This window comes from Arachis hypogaea, chromosome 11 (assembly GCF_003086295.3).
Source record: "Arachis hypogaea cultivar Tifrunner chromosome 11, arahy.Tifrunner.gnm2.J5K5, whole genome shotgun sequence".
NCBI classification, from domain to species: Eukaryota; Viridiplantae; Streptophyta; class Magnoliopsida; order Fabales; family Fabaceae; genus Arachis; species Arachis hypogaea.
Window position 1 is genome coordinate 122481742 of NC_092046.1, and position 14670 is coordinate 122496411.

Below are 14670 nucleotides of genomic sequence, written 5' to 3' on the forward strand. Positions count from 1 at the left end.
ACTTTCTATTCTATCTTATCTTAGTTTTGAAATTTCAAAATTCAAAATCTTTTTCAAAAATCATATCCAAAGTTTTTCAAATCTTCTTAATTAAGTAATTATTTTAGTTTTCAAATTTATTTTTCTCTTAGTTTTCGAAATTTACATTTTAATTTCTAATTATTTTATTTTATCTTATTATTTTTATTTAATTTTAATTATTCGGTTTGATTCTATTTAAATAAAATAAAAATAAAAATATATTTTATTTGCAATTCATATCAATTCCCTTTTATCCATCATGGACCTAAAGGGAAATGAACAGTCCAGAAGGACTCTGGGGTCATATGCTAACCCCATTACTGCTGCATATGGGAGTAGCATCTATATACCTCCCATCAAAGCAAGCAGTTTTGAGCTAAATCCTCAGCTCATTGTCATGGTGCAGCAAAATTGCCAATATTCCGGTCTTCCACAGGAAGAACCTATTGAGTTTCTGGCACAGTTCTTGTAAATTGCTGACACAGTACGTGACAAAGAAGTAGATCAGGATGTCTACAGATTATTATTGTTTCCATTTGTTGTAAAAGATCAAGCTAAAAGGTGGTTAAATAACCAACCTACAGCAAGCATAAGAACATAGAAACAGTTATCAGACAAATTCTTGAATCAATATTTCCCTCCAAAAAGGATGACACAGCTAAGGCTGGACATCCAAGGCTTTAAACAATAGGATGATGAATCCCTTTATAATACCTGGGAGAGGTACAGAGGGATGCTAAGGAAATGCCCCTTTGAAATATTTTCAAAGTGGGTGCAGTTAGACATCTTCTACTACGGGCTTACAGAAAAAGCTCAGATATCTCTAGACCACTCAGCTGGTGGATCCATACACATGAGAAAGACTATTGAAGAGGCTCAAGAGCTTATTGATATAGTTGCTAAAAATCAGCATCTGTACATAAGTAATGAGTCCTCCATGAAAGAAGAAGCTAAGGCAGTATCAACTGACTTTAGTCCTCAGGAACAAGTTGCTGAACTCAATCAGCAACTATCTTCTATAACAAGGCAGTTAGCAGAATTTAAGGAGATGCTACAAGAAACCAAAAATGCTAACAAGGATATGGAATCACAATTGAATCAGACAAAACAGCAGTTATCAAAACAGATAATAGAGGAGTATCAAGCAGTTCAATTAAGAAGTGGAAAAATATTAAATACCTCAACTCACAGTAGCAGAAAGCCAAGAAAGGAACAACTGACAGAGGATGAGCAACATGCTACCCAAAATCCCTCTGAGGACAGTAAGATCCCAGAGAGGAATAAGTCTGGTGATCAAACTCTAGAAACGGGTGAAAAACTGGCGTTAAACTCCCAATCCATGTCCAGTTCTGGCATTCAAACGCCAGAAAATGATAGGAATCTGGCGTTAAACGTCCAATCCACGTCTAGTCCTGGCGTCCAAATAACAGTGAGGGATCAGACACTTACAAGTGCTGATAATAACTCCCTTAAGAAGGCTTCTCAACCTGCCTCTGTAGGAAATAAACATGCAGCAACTAAGGTTGAAGAATATAAAGCCAAAATGCCTTATCCTCAGAAATTCTGCCAAGCGGAACAGGATAAACAATTTGCCCGCTTTGCAGACTATCTCAGGACTCTTAAAATAAAGATTTCGTTTGCAGAGGCACTTGAGCAAATACCCTCTTATGCTAAGTTCATGAAAGAGATCTTAAGTCATAAGAAGGATTGGAGAGAAACTGAAAAAGTTTTTCTCAGTGAAGAATACAGTGCAGCCATTCTAACAAGCTTACCAGAAAAGCTTAAGGATCCCGGAAGCTTTATGATACCATGCACATTAGAGGGTACTTGTACCAAGACAGCTCTATGTGATCTTAGGGCAAGTATCAATCTAATCCCTGCATCCACTATCAGAAAGCTTGGCTTGACTGAAGAGGTCAAACCAACCCAGATATGTCTTCAACTTGCTTATGGCTCTATTAAATATCCATCAGGCATAATTGAGGACATGATTGTCAAGGTTGGGCCATTTTCCTTTCCTACTGACTTTGTAGTGCTGGAAATGAAGGAGCACAAGAGTGCAACTCTCATTCTAGGAAGACCTTTCCTAGCAACTGGACGAACCCTCATTGATGTCCAAAAAGGGGAGATAACCTTGAGAGTCAATGAGGATGAGTTTAAGTTGAATGTTGTCAAAGCTATGCAGCATCTAGACACATCAAAAGACTGTCTGAGCGTTGATATTATTGACTCCCTGGTGGAAGAGTTCAATATGATTGAGAGTCTCGAATCAGAGCTAGAGGACATTTTTAAAGATGTTCAGCCTGATATGGAGGAACCAGAGAAAATAGAAGAACCTCTGAAGACTCCTCAGGAAGAGGAGAAGCCTCCTAAACCCGAGCTCAAACCACTACCACCATCCCTGAAATATGCATTTCTGGGAGAAAATGACACTTTTTCCGTGATCATAAGCTCTGCTTTAGAGCCACAGGAAGAGAACGCACTAATTCAGGTGCTAAGGACACACAAGACAGCTCTTGGGTGGTCCATAAGTGATCTTAAGGGCATTAGTCCAGCCAGATGCATGCACAAAATCCTATTGGAGGAGGATGCTAAGCCAGTGGTTCAACCACAGAGGCGGCTAAATCCCACCATGAAGGAGGTAGTGCAGAAAGAGGTCGCTAAATTACTAGAGGCTGGGATTATTTATCCTATTTTTGATAGCCCCTGGGTGAGCCCTGTCCATGTTGTCCTCAAGAAGGGAGGAATAAAAGTGGTTCATAATGAAAAGAATGAACTGGTTCCTACAAGAATAGTTACAGGGTGGCGCATGTGTATTGACTACAGAAGGCTCAATACAGCCACCAGGAAGGATCATTTTCCTTTACCATTCATAGACCAGATACTAGAGAGACTAGCAGGGCATGAATACTACTACTTTTTGGATGGCTATTCAGGTTACAACCAAATTGCAGTAGATCCTCAGGACCAAGAGAAAACAACATTCACATGTCCATCTGGAGTGTTTGCCTACAGAAGGATGCCATTTGGTCTGTGCAATGCACCTGCAACCTTTCAGAGGTGCATGCTTTCTATCTTCTCTGATATGGTAGAGAAATTTCTGGAAGTCTTCATGGATGACTTCTCAGTATTTGGAGACTCATTCAGCTCCTGTCTTGACCATCTAGCACTTGTTCTGAAAAAGTGCCAAGAGACTAACTTAGTTTTAAACTCGGAGAAATGTCACTTTATGGTGACTGAAGAAATTGTCCTTGGGCACAAAATTTTGAACAAGGGAATAGAGGTGGATCAAGCTAAGGTGGAGGTAATTGAAAAATTACCACTACTTGCCAATGTTAAAGCAATCAGAAGCTTTCTGGGGCATGCAGGATTCAACAGGAGGTTTATAAAAGATTTTTCAAAAATTGCAAAACCTCTGAGTAATCTGCTAGCTACTGACACACCATTTGTCTTTGACACAGGGTGTTTGCAGGCCTTTGAGACTCTGAAGGCTAAGTTGGTCACAGCACCTGTCATTTCTGCACCAGACTGGACATTACCATTCGAATTAATGTGTGATGCCAGTGACCATGCTATTGGTGCAGTATTAGGACAGAGGCATGACAAGCTTCTGCACGTCATTTACTATGCTAGCCGTATTTTAAATGATGCGCAGAAAAAGTACACACCCACAAAAAAGGAATTGCTTGCAGTGGTTTATGCCATTGACAAGTTTAGATCTTACTTAGTAGGATCAAAAGTGATTGTGTACACTGACCATGCTGCTCTAAAATATCTCCTCACAAAGCAGGATTCAAAACCCAGACTCATAAGATGGGTGTTACTTTTGCAAGAGTTTGATATAGAAATAAGAGACAAAAAAGGAACAGAGAATCAAGTAGCTGATCACCTGTCCTGAATAGAACCAGTAGCAGGAGCATCCCTCCCTCCTACTGAGATCTCTGAAATGTTTCTGGATGAGCAATTATTTGCTATTCAGGAAGCTGCGTGGTTTGCAGACATTACAAACTATAAGGCTCAGTAATGTCAAGCTATTGACAGTAAAGAAGCGCTTATTGGGAGGCAACCCAATCTTATTTATCTATGTTAATTACTTTTTCATTTCATTTTCCATTGTTATTTTAAGTTTTCTGTAGGTTGATGATCATGTGGAGTCATAAAAACAGCTGCAGAAGTAAAGCAGAATCAAAAATAGCATCAAAAATAGCACACCCTGGAGGACAGATTTACTGGCATTTAAACGCCAGTAAGAGTAGCAGAATGGGCGTTAAACGCCCAGTTTGGCACCATTCTAGGCGTTTAACGCCAGAAAGAAGCAACAAGCTGGCGTTTAACACCAGAACAGAGCACCAAGTTGGTATTAAACACCAGAAAGGGAAGAAAAGTTGGCGTTAAATGCCAGAAACAGGCTGCAACCTAGCGTTTAACGCCAGAATCACACTCTAAGGGCGTTTTGCATGCCTAAATGGAGCAGGGATGTGAAGTCCTTGACCCCTCAGGATCTATGGACCCCACAGGATCCCCACCAATCCCAACTTATTCTCTCTTCCCCAGGATCTCCTCCACTTCTCCTTCTACCCCCTTCTTTCTTCTTTTGCTCGAGGACGATCAAACCTTTTAAGTTTGGTGTGGAAAAAAAAGCGTTGCTTTTTGTTTTTCCATAACCATTTATTCCACCTAAGGCCGGAGAAACCTCTAGAAAGAGGAAAAGGAAGGCAGTTGCTTCCACCCCCCGAGTCATGAGAAATAGACAGGTTCATTTCAAGGGTCCATAGTTCAGTGGTAGAGCATTTGACTGCAGATCAAAGAGCCATGAGGGAGGGGCAACAAAGGCAAGGAAGAGACATAGAGGAGCTCAAGAGCACCATTGGTTCTTCAAAAGGAAGAAGATGCCACCTTCACTAAGGTGGACCTGTTCCTTAATCTCCTTGTCTATTTGTTTTTCTGTTTTCGGTTTTAAGCTTTATGTTTGACTATGTTTTGTGTCTTTACTACAAGATCATTAGTGTCTAGTGTCTATGCCTTAAAGTTATGAATGTCCCATAAATCCTCCACCTTTCTTAAATGAAAAATGTTCCTAATTAGAAAAGAACAAGAAGTACATGAATTTCAATTTTTATCTTGAAATTAGTTTAATTATATTAATGTGGTGGCAATACTTTTTGTTTTCTGAATGAATGCTTGAACAGTGCATATGTCTTTTGAATTTGTTGTTTATGAATGTTAAAATTGTTGGCTCTTGAAAGAATAATGAAAAAGGAGAAATATTATTTGATAATCTAAAAAATCATAAAATTGATTCTTGAAGCAAGAAAAAGCAGTGAAGACCAAAGCTTGAAAAAAATGGCGAAAATAAAAGAAAAAAAAAAGAAAGAAAAAGAAAAAGCAAGCAGAAAAAGCCAATAGCTCTTTAAACCAAAAGGCAAGAGCAAAAAGCCAGTAACCCTTTAAACTAAAAGGAAAGGGTAAAAAGGATCAAAGGCTTTGAGCATCAGTGGATAGGAGGGCCCAAAGGAATAAAATCCTGGCCTAAGCGGCTAAACCAAGCTGACCCTAACCATGTGCTTGTGGCGTGAAGGTGTCAAGTGAAAAGATTGAGACTGAGCGGTTAAAGTCGTGATCTAAAGCAAAAAAGAGTGTGCTTAAGAACCCTGGACACCTCTAATTTGGGACTCTAGCAAAGCTGAGTCACAATCTGAAAAGGTTCACCCAGTTATATATCTGTGGCATTTATGTATCCGGTGATAATACTGAAAACAAAGTGTTTAGGGCCACGGCCAAGACTCATAAAGTAGCTGTGTTCAAGAATCAATATACTGAACTAGGAGAATCAATAACACTATCTAAATTCTGAGTTCCTATAGATGCCAATCATTCTGAACTTCAAAGGATAAAGTGAGATGCCAAAACTGTTCAGAGGCAAAAAGCTACTAGTCCCGCTCATCTAATTGGATCTAAGTTTCATTGATATTTTGGAATTTATAGTATATTCTATTCTTTTTATCCTATTTGATTTTCATTTGCTTGGGGACAAGCAACAATTTAAGTTTGGTGTTGTGATGAGTGGATAATTTATACGCTTTTTGGCATTGTTTTTAGGTAGTTTTTAGTATGATTTAGCCACTTTTTATTATATTTTTATTAGTTTTTATGCAAAAATTATATTTCTGGACTTTACTATGAGTTTGTGTATTTTTCTGTAATTTCAGGTATTTTCTGGCTGAAATTGAGGGACCTGAGCAAAAATCTGATTCAGAAGCTGAAAAAGGACTGCAGATGCTGTTGGATTCTGACCTCTCTGCACTCGAAATAGATTTTCTGGAGCTACAGATGCGCAATTCACACACTCTTAATTGCGTTGAAAAGTAGACATTCAGGTCTTTCCAGCAATATATAATAGTCTATACTTTGCCCAATTTTTGACGACTCAAATTGGCATTTAACGCCAAGTCTTTACCATATTCTGTCGTTAAACGCTAGAAACAGGTTGCAAACCAGAGTTAAACGCCAGAAACAGGCCACAACCTGGTGTTTAACTCCAAATAAAGTCTCTACACATGGAAGCTTCAATGCTCATCCCAAGCACACACTAAGTAGGCCCCGAAAGTGGATTTCTGCACTATCTATCTTAGTTTACTCAATTCCTGTAAACCTAGGTCACCAGCTTAGTATAAAAACTACTTTTAGAGATTTATTTTGCATCTCATGACTGATGCCAGGGCATTTTGGCCAGTTTTACTGACCTTTTCTTTACTGTTTTAGGGTAGTTTCATGCATTTTCTTAGGAAATAAGCAAGTTTTTGGTGGAATTTCACTTACATCTTGATTTAAGCATACATTGTGCACTTTACATGATTTCATGGGAATTTTGCATGAATTAGATGACAAAATGGATGATGCATGTCTCATGATGTGGATTAGAACTTTGATGCACTTTATTGCTTGATTTCAGGACAAAGGAAGCAAGAAAGAACCACGTTAGCAGCCACGTTAGTCTAACTAACGTGACCACTAACGTGGAATGGGAGCTAGCTTGCAACGTTAATGAGAAAAGTAATCGCGAATAACGTCCTCGAAGCCATCATAGCCCACGTTAAGAGTCACGTTAACTAAGTTAACATGAACTCTAACGTGGAAGAAAGAAAGTTGAGCCAACGTTAGTGACACTCAACTTTGTCACTAACGTTGGACCAAGCTCATATTGGCCACGTTAGCTTCCACGTTAACTTAGTTAACGTGGACTCTAACGTTGGGAAGCAAAAGAATGGCCAACGTTAGTGACACTCACCATTGTCACTAACGTTGGACTAAGCCATCTTGAGCTACGTTAACTCCCACGTTAACTTAGTTAACGTGAAAGTTAACGTAGAGAAAGCAAACAATCGCCAACGTTAGTGACATTCACCTTTGTCACCAACGTTGGAATGAGCTACTATGAGCCACGTTAACTCCCACGTTAACTTAGTTAACGTGGAAGCTAACGTTGAGGACAGGATGATGAGCCAACGTTAGTGACACTCACCTTTGTCACTAACGTTGGAGATGGCTATCATTACCACGTTAGAAGCCACGTTAACTTAGTTAACGTGGACTCTAACGTGGGAAGTAGGGGCACCTTGGAACATTAGTGACAAAGGTAAGTGTCACTAACGTTCTCGAAGAATTGGCAAGCCTACGTTATGAGCCACGTTAACTAAGTTAACGTGAACTCTAACGTAGGGGGAGGGAGGACTCTCAACGTTATTGGAAAAGGTGAGTCCCAATAACGTGTGTGAAGGATCAAGAGGCAACGTTAGTGGTCATGTTGATGCCACTAACGTTGAAGTTAACATGGATCATCCCTGGGTGAGGAACGTTAGTGAAAAAGGTGATTGTCACTAACGTTCTCGAACCCACACTCTCACTTAACGTTAACACCACTAACGTCCTGAGCTAAAGACCCTGCCTACTTCACACTTTCTCTCTGTAAGTAAAGCTAAGCCCACTGCGGAAGATAACTGCTTCAAACTCAAGATCCAAAGGCCCATATCCAAGACTTGAAGAATCAACTAGAAGATCAGAAGAGTAATATATATAGGGGTAGTTTTGAATTAGAAAGAAGTTTTGGAGAGGGAGGAGTTTTGAGAACTACTCTCTGTAATATTTTACTTTCTCTGCACTTCTAGTTTTACTTTTCAGAATGTATCTTCCATCCTTGTTTTCTATTCCCAGAGCTATGAACAACTAAACCCCTTTCATTGGGTTAGGGAGCTCTGTTGTAATTTGATGGATCAATATTAGTTTTCATTCTTCTTTCTCTATCTTTTCTCTTGATTTTACTAGAAAGCTTTCAATCTTCATCCAATTGGGTAGTTATCTTGGAAAAGAAGCTATTCATACTTGGATCTCTTCTGAATCTTGGAAGAGGAATGAAGAGATCATGCTAGAAATGCTTTCTCATGTTGGACCAAATTGGGAGTTGGAAGGGTATGGTGACTATAACCCTACCAACACTTGATTTGGGAATGCAAGTGGTATAATCAGTGACCATACTTCATCTCTTCTCATGAGCAATTGACCAAGGAATTGGCTATTGATCAAGAATTGAGAGATTGAATTACCAAGGAATTGGAATTCGATCACTTAAGATTGCCAAGGAGATCAATGAATGCATTGATTGAGGAAGAGATTGAGAATGAACTTGATCCGGAGAATGCAACATCTCCTAAGCCCAATGAATCCCCCATTTCTGATCTTACCCATTCACTTTAATTTCTGCAATTTACTTTTATGAGCATCTTCCTCATTCCCATTTACAATTCTGCAATTTACTTTCCGCCATTTATTTTCAGCTCTTTACTTCCAGCATTTACATTTTCTACTATCTACTTTCCCGCCATTTAATTTTCTGCAACTATCAAATCAAATTCTGCTTCGCTCAACTAGAACAGCCCTCTAATTAAAGTTGCTTGACCAATCAATCCCTGTGGGATTCGACCTCACTCTATTGTGAGTTTTTACTTGACGAAAATTCGGTACACTTGCCGAAGGAAAATTGTTGACAGACAAATTTCCATGCTATCAATGACATTTTTTCACATTTTACATTGTATCTCTACGGTATGAGTCTCTAAACTCCATGATAGGGGGTGAGGAGTTCTGCTGTGTTTCGATGAATTAATGCAATTACTACTATTTTTCATTCAATCACGCTTGTTTCTATTATAAAATATTCACTCGCACTTCACCCTGACGAATGTGATAATCCGTGACACTCATCATCATTCTCACCTATGAACGCGTGCCTAACAACCACCTCCGTTCTATCTGCACTAGCTTGAGTGTGTATCTCTTAGCCTCCTAGTTTATGATCAGAGTCTTCGTGGTATAGGCTAGAATTATTGGCGGCCATTCTTAAGATCCAGAAAGTCTAAATCTTGTCTGTGGTATTCAGAGTAGGATTCGAGAAGGGATGACTGTGATGAGCTTCAAACTCACGAGTGTTGGGCGTAGTGACAGACGCAAAAGAATCAATGGATTCTATTCCAACATGAGTGAGAACCGACAGATGATTAGCCGTGCGGTGACAGCGCATTTGGACCATTTTCACTGAGAGGATGGATGGTAGCCATTGACAACGGTGATCCACCAACATATTGCTTGCCATGGAAGGAGATCTGCGTGCGTGAAGAAGAAGACAGTAGGAAAGCAGAGATTCAGAAAACAGAGCATCTCCAAAACCTCAATCTGTTCTCCATTACTGCATAACAAGTATTATTTATTTTTTGTTAATTACTTCTCGTAAACCCAACCATTTTATTATTAATTTCCTGACTAAGAATTACAAAATAACCATAGCTTGCTTCAAGCCGACAATCTCCGTGGGATCGACCCTTACTCACGTAAGGTATTACTTGGACGACCCAATGCACTTTTGTGAAAAGTCTGATTTACAATTCGTGCACCACTGTCCCGAAGCCAGGTGACGCGCACGCGTGGATCACGCGGATGCGTGACCTGGAAAAAATCCAATCCACGCTAACGCGTGGACGACGCTAACGCATGACTTTGCAGCGACCTGTACGTACCAGAAATCGCTGGGGGCGATTTCTGGGCTGTTTTTGACCCGGTTCTCGACCCAAAAAACACAGATTAGAGGCTATAAAGTGGGAAAATCAATCCAACAATTCATACAACATTCAGAATATATAATTTTAGGTTTTAGATGTAGTTTTAGAGAGAGAGAGAGGGTTCTCTCCTCTCTCTTAGGTTTTAGAATTAGGATTTCTTTTACTTTATGGTTATTACTCCGTTCCAGGTTCAATGTTCCCAACTTTAATTTTATGTTCTCTTCTACTTTTAGTTACTCTAATGATTTTACTTGTTAATTACTTATGTTGCCAAATTGGCTTATGAACTTTTCATGTTAGATTTGAATATTCTATTTAATATAATTTGAGGTATTTCAGATTTATGATTATTTTATTCTATTTATGATGCTTTCAATTTAATTTAGATTTTTCTCCTTTTGGTTTTGGTTAAGTAATTGGTAATACTTGAGTTATCAGACTCAGCAGTTGATTGATTAATTTTTCTGATACCTTGCTAAGAGTTTTTCTAATTATTAATTTTTTCTAAGCCCAATGAATCCCCCATTTCTGATCTTACCCATTCTCTTTAATTTCTGCAATTTACTTTTATGAGCATCTTCCCCATTCCCATTTACAATTCTGCAATTTACTTTCCGCCATTTATTTTCAGCTCTTTACTTCCAGCATTTACATTTTCTGCTATCTACTTTCCCGCCATTTAATTTTCTGTAACTATCAAATCAAATTCTGCTTCGCTCAACTAGAACAGCCCTCTAATTAAAGTTGCTTGACCAATCAATCCCTGTGGGATTCGACCTCACTCTATTGTGAGTTTTTACTTGACGACAATTCGGTACACTTGCCGAAGGAAAATTGTTGAGAGACAAATTTCCGTGCTGTCAAGTTTATGGCGCCGTTGCTGGGGATTGATTTTGTATCAACAATGATTAAATTGGAGGATAACTAGATTGAGCATTTTTCTTTTCTTTGATTTAAGTTCATTTGAGTAATTTACTTTCTGTTCAGTTATTATCTTCCCTTTCCCTTACCCATTTTCTTCGTTATTTACCATTCAGTTCACTAACACACTAACTGTTTGATATATTGCATCACTCACACTAACAGCATTTCTAACAAGAAACACTTTCTACATATGTTTCCTTCCTTGTGCCTTGTTGGGTGTATAACAGGGAGAAGAAGCAGGACTTCAACTTCCTTTGATTCTAAACCAGAGAGGACCTTCCTTAGATTAAGGAGGGAAGCAAGAGGAAAAAGAGTAGTGGGTGCTAAGGAAGAGGAAGAGTACTTTGAACCAGACATGGAGGAGAATATGGAGAACCATCATGAAGAAGAGGCTCACAACCATGGCAGAGAAGGTCTAGCAAATCATGCTGGGCAAGAGATAAGGGTTCTAGGCTCTTACATCAATCCAAACCCAGGAAACTGTGGGAGTAGCATCCAAAGGCCAACCATACATGCCAACAACTTTGAACTAAAGCCACAGCTCATCACCCTTGTTCAGAACAACTGTTCATTCGGAGGAGGCATCCAAGAAGACCCCAATCAACATCTAACCACCTTCCTGAGGATATGTGATACTGTGAAGTCCAATGGTGTTCATCCTGACACCTATAGACTACTTCTGTTTCCCTTCTCACTCAAGGACAAGGCATCCAAATGGTTAGAGTCCTTCCCAAAGGAGAGTTTAGCAACCTGGGAAGATGTGGTGAACAAATTCCTGGCAAGATTTTATCCTCCTCAACGGATCAACAGGTTGAGAGCTGAGGTACAAACATTCAGGCAGCAAGATGGTGAGACTCTATACGAAGCATGGGAGAGGTTCAAGGATCTGACAAGAAGGTGCCCACCGGATATATTCAATGAATGGGTGCAGCTACACATTTTCTATGAAGGCCTTTCTTATGAATCAAAGAAGGCAGCAGACCACTCATCCGGAGGATCTCTGAACAAGAAGAAGACCATTAAGGAGGCCATAGATGTCATTGAAACTGTAGCAGAGAATGACTTCTTCTATGCTTCCGAAAGAGGCAACACTAGAGGAGTGATGGAGCTAAACAATGTAGATGCACTGCTGGCCCAAAACAAGCTCATTACCAAGCAATTAGCTAACCTCACCAAGAAGATGGAGACGAACCAAGTAGCAGCAATCACCACCTCATCAACAACTCAAGAGGGAGTGAATGCAGAAGCAGAAAGTGAGCATGAACAAGCCAACTACATTGGAAACTCACCCAGGTAGAACCATGACCCATACTCCAAGACCTATAACCCTGGATGGAGGAATCACCCAAACTTTGGGTGGGAAAATCAACAAGATCAAGGCCAAGATCAGAGACGTCACAACCCCAACAACCATGCAGCTCACCAACATTCCACACAGAGATCATATCAACACCACCCTAACAACACCTCTTCACATCCATACCAAGGCCAAAATGGCCCTTCTCATCCCTCCACTCTCAACTCACCATCATCTAAAGATAGACTCTCCAGAATTGAGACCCTACTTGAGGGCATAAGCAAAGAGATTCAAGACAGTAAGGCATTCCGAGAAGAAGTGCAGTCCAACATGCAGAATCAAGATGCTGCCATCAAGAAACTTGAGACACAAATTGGATACCTATTCAAGCAAATTTTCAGCCACAACCCTTGCAGTGATGTAGACTCAAACCAAAAGGAGGAGTGTCAGGCTATCACCCTCAGAAGTGGAAAAGAATTGAAGGAAACTCTCAAGCAACCACAAGAGAAAGATTCAGTTGGACAGAAAGAGGGACAAGATGAAGTTCAAGTCCCCACCTCCAACTCAAACCAAAAAGAAGGAGAGCTGAAGCCATATGTTCCCAAAGTCCCATATCCTCAACAACTAAAGAAGAAGGAGGATGACAGCCAGTTCTCCAGATTTTTAGAAATCTTCAAAAAATTACAGATTAACATACCCTTTGCTGAAGCAATAGAGCAAATGCCGCTCTATGCCAAGTTCTTGAAGGAATTAATGACTAAGAAGAGAAGTTGGAAGAGCAACGAAACTGTGATACTAACAGAAGAATGTAGTGCTATCATTCAGCATAAACTATCCCAAAAATTGAAGGATCCTGGGAGTTTCCAGATCCCTTGTATTATAGGGAAAATCACAGTGGAGAAGGCTCTATGTGACTTAGGAGCCAGCGTAAATCTGATGTCAGTAGCTATGATGAGAAAAATGAAAATCGAGGAGGCTAAGCCAACAAAAATGGCCTTACAACTGGCAGACCGATCGTTCAAGTTCCCTCATGGTGTAGTGGAAGATTTGCTGGTGAAGGTGGGGGATTTCATCTTCCCAGCAGACTTTGTGGTGTTGGACATGCAGGAGGAAGCCAAGGCCTCTATCATCCTGGAAAGACCGTTCTTAGCTACTGCTGGAGCTGTCATTGATGTCCAAAAAGGTGACCTCACCTTAAGATTACACAATGAAAAGATGACATTCAATGTGTTCAAGGCCATGAGTTACCCACCAGAATAATTGGGAGAATGTATGAGGTTGGACTCACTGGAAGATGCAGTGCAGGAGAGCTTTTAAGAAGAAGAACTTGAAAGGTTAACAGAGGAGGAGTCAACGTCTAGTGAAGAGGTTGCAACAGCAGAGATTCATATACAAGGTGCACCAAAAGAAGAGAATGAAAAGTTAGAAGCACCCAAACTTGAACTCAAAGCACTACCACCCACTCTCAAATATGCATACTTAGGCGAGAATGAAAGCTACCCAGTGATCATAAACTCATCCCTCAACCAAGATCAAGAGAATAAACTGCTCCAAGTGTTGCGAAGGCATAAAGATGCCATTGGATGGACCCTCATTGACTTAAAAGGGATCAGTTCGGCCATATGCATGCATAAAATACTATTGGAAGATGATGCCAAACCATCCATTCAATCCCAAAGGAGGCTGAACCCAATCATGAAGGAAGTGGTACAAAAGGAAGTTATGAAGTTGTGGCAGGGAGGGGTAATCTACCCGATCTCAGACAGCCCCTAGGTCAGCCCCGTGCATGTTGTTCCGAAAAAGGGAGGAATCACTGTAGTTCCCAATGAGAGGAACGAACTAATCCCCACCAGGACCGTCACAGGATGGCGGATGTGCATAGACTACAGAAAACTAAATGAAGCTACACGAAAAGATCATTTCCCCCTTCCATTCATGGATTAGATGTTGGAAAGACTCGCAGGATTGTTTTCTCGACGGTTATTCAGGATATAACCAAATAGTGGTTGATCCTAGAGACCAAGAGAAAACCTCATTTACTTGCCCATATGGAGTGTTTGCTTACAGGCGCATGCCATTTGGGCTATGTAATGCGCCTGCAACTTTCCAACGCTACATGCTATCTATCTTCTCGGATATGATAGAGAAATTCATTGAAGTCTTTATGGATGATTTTTCGGTATTCGGAGATTCCTTTCCTAGTTGCCTAAATCACCTAGCCTTGGTATTGAAAAGGATCCAAGAGACCAATCTGGTCCTGAACTGGGAGAAATGTCACTTTATGGTAACTGAAGGAATAGTCCTTGGCCATAAGGTTTC

At 40.1% G+C, this 14670-nt stretch overlaps 1 non-coding gene across 1 annotated transcript; it reads right to left on the minus strand.

Annotated features, from left to right (window-relative positions):
* Positions 1–11862: 11862 nt before the first annotated feature.
* On the minus strand, positions 11863–11969 carry LOC112725127 (small nucleolar RNA R71). The gene has a single exon (XR_003164254.1). It is a non-coding gene; the product is annotated as a small nucleolar RNA R71 (small nucleolar RNA).
* Positions 11970–14670: the final 2701 nt, after the last annotated feature.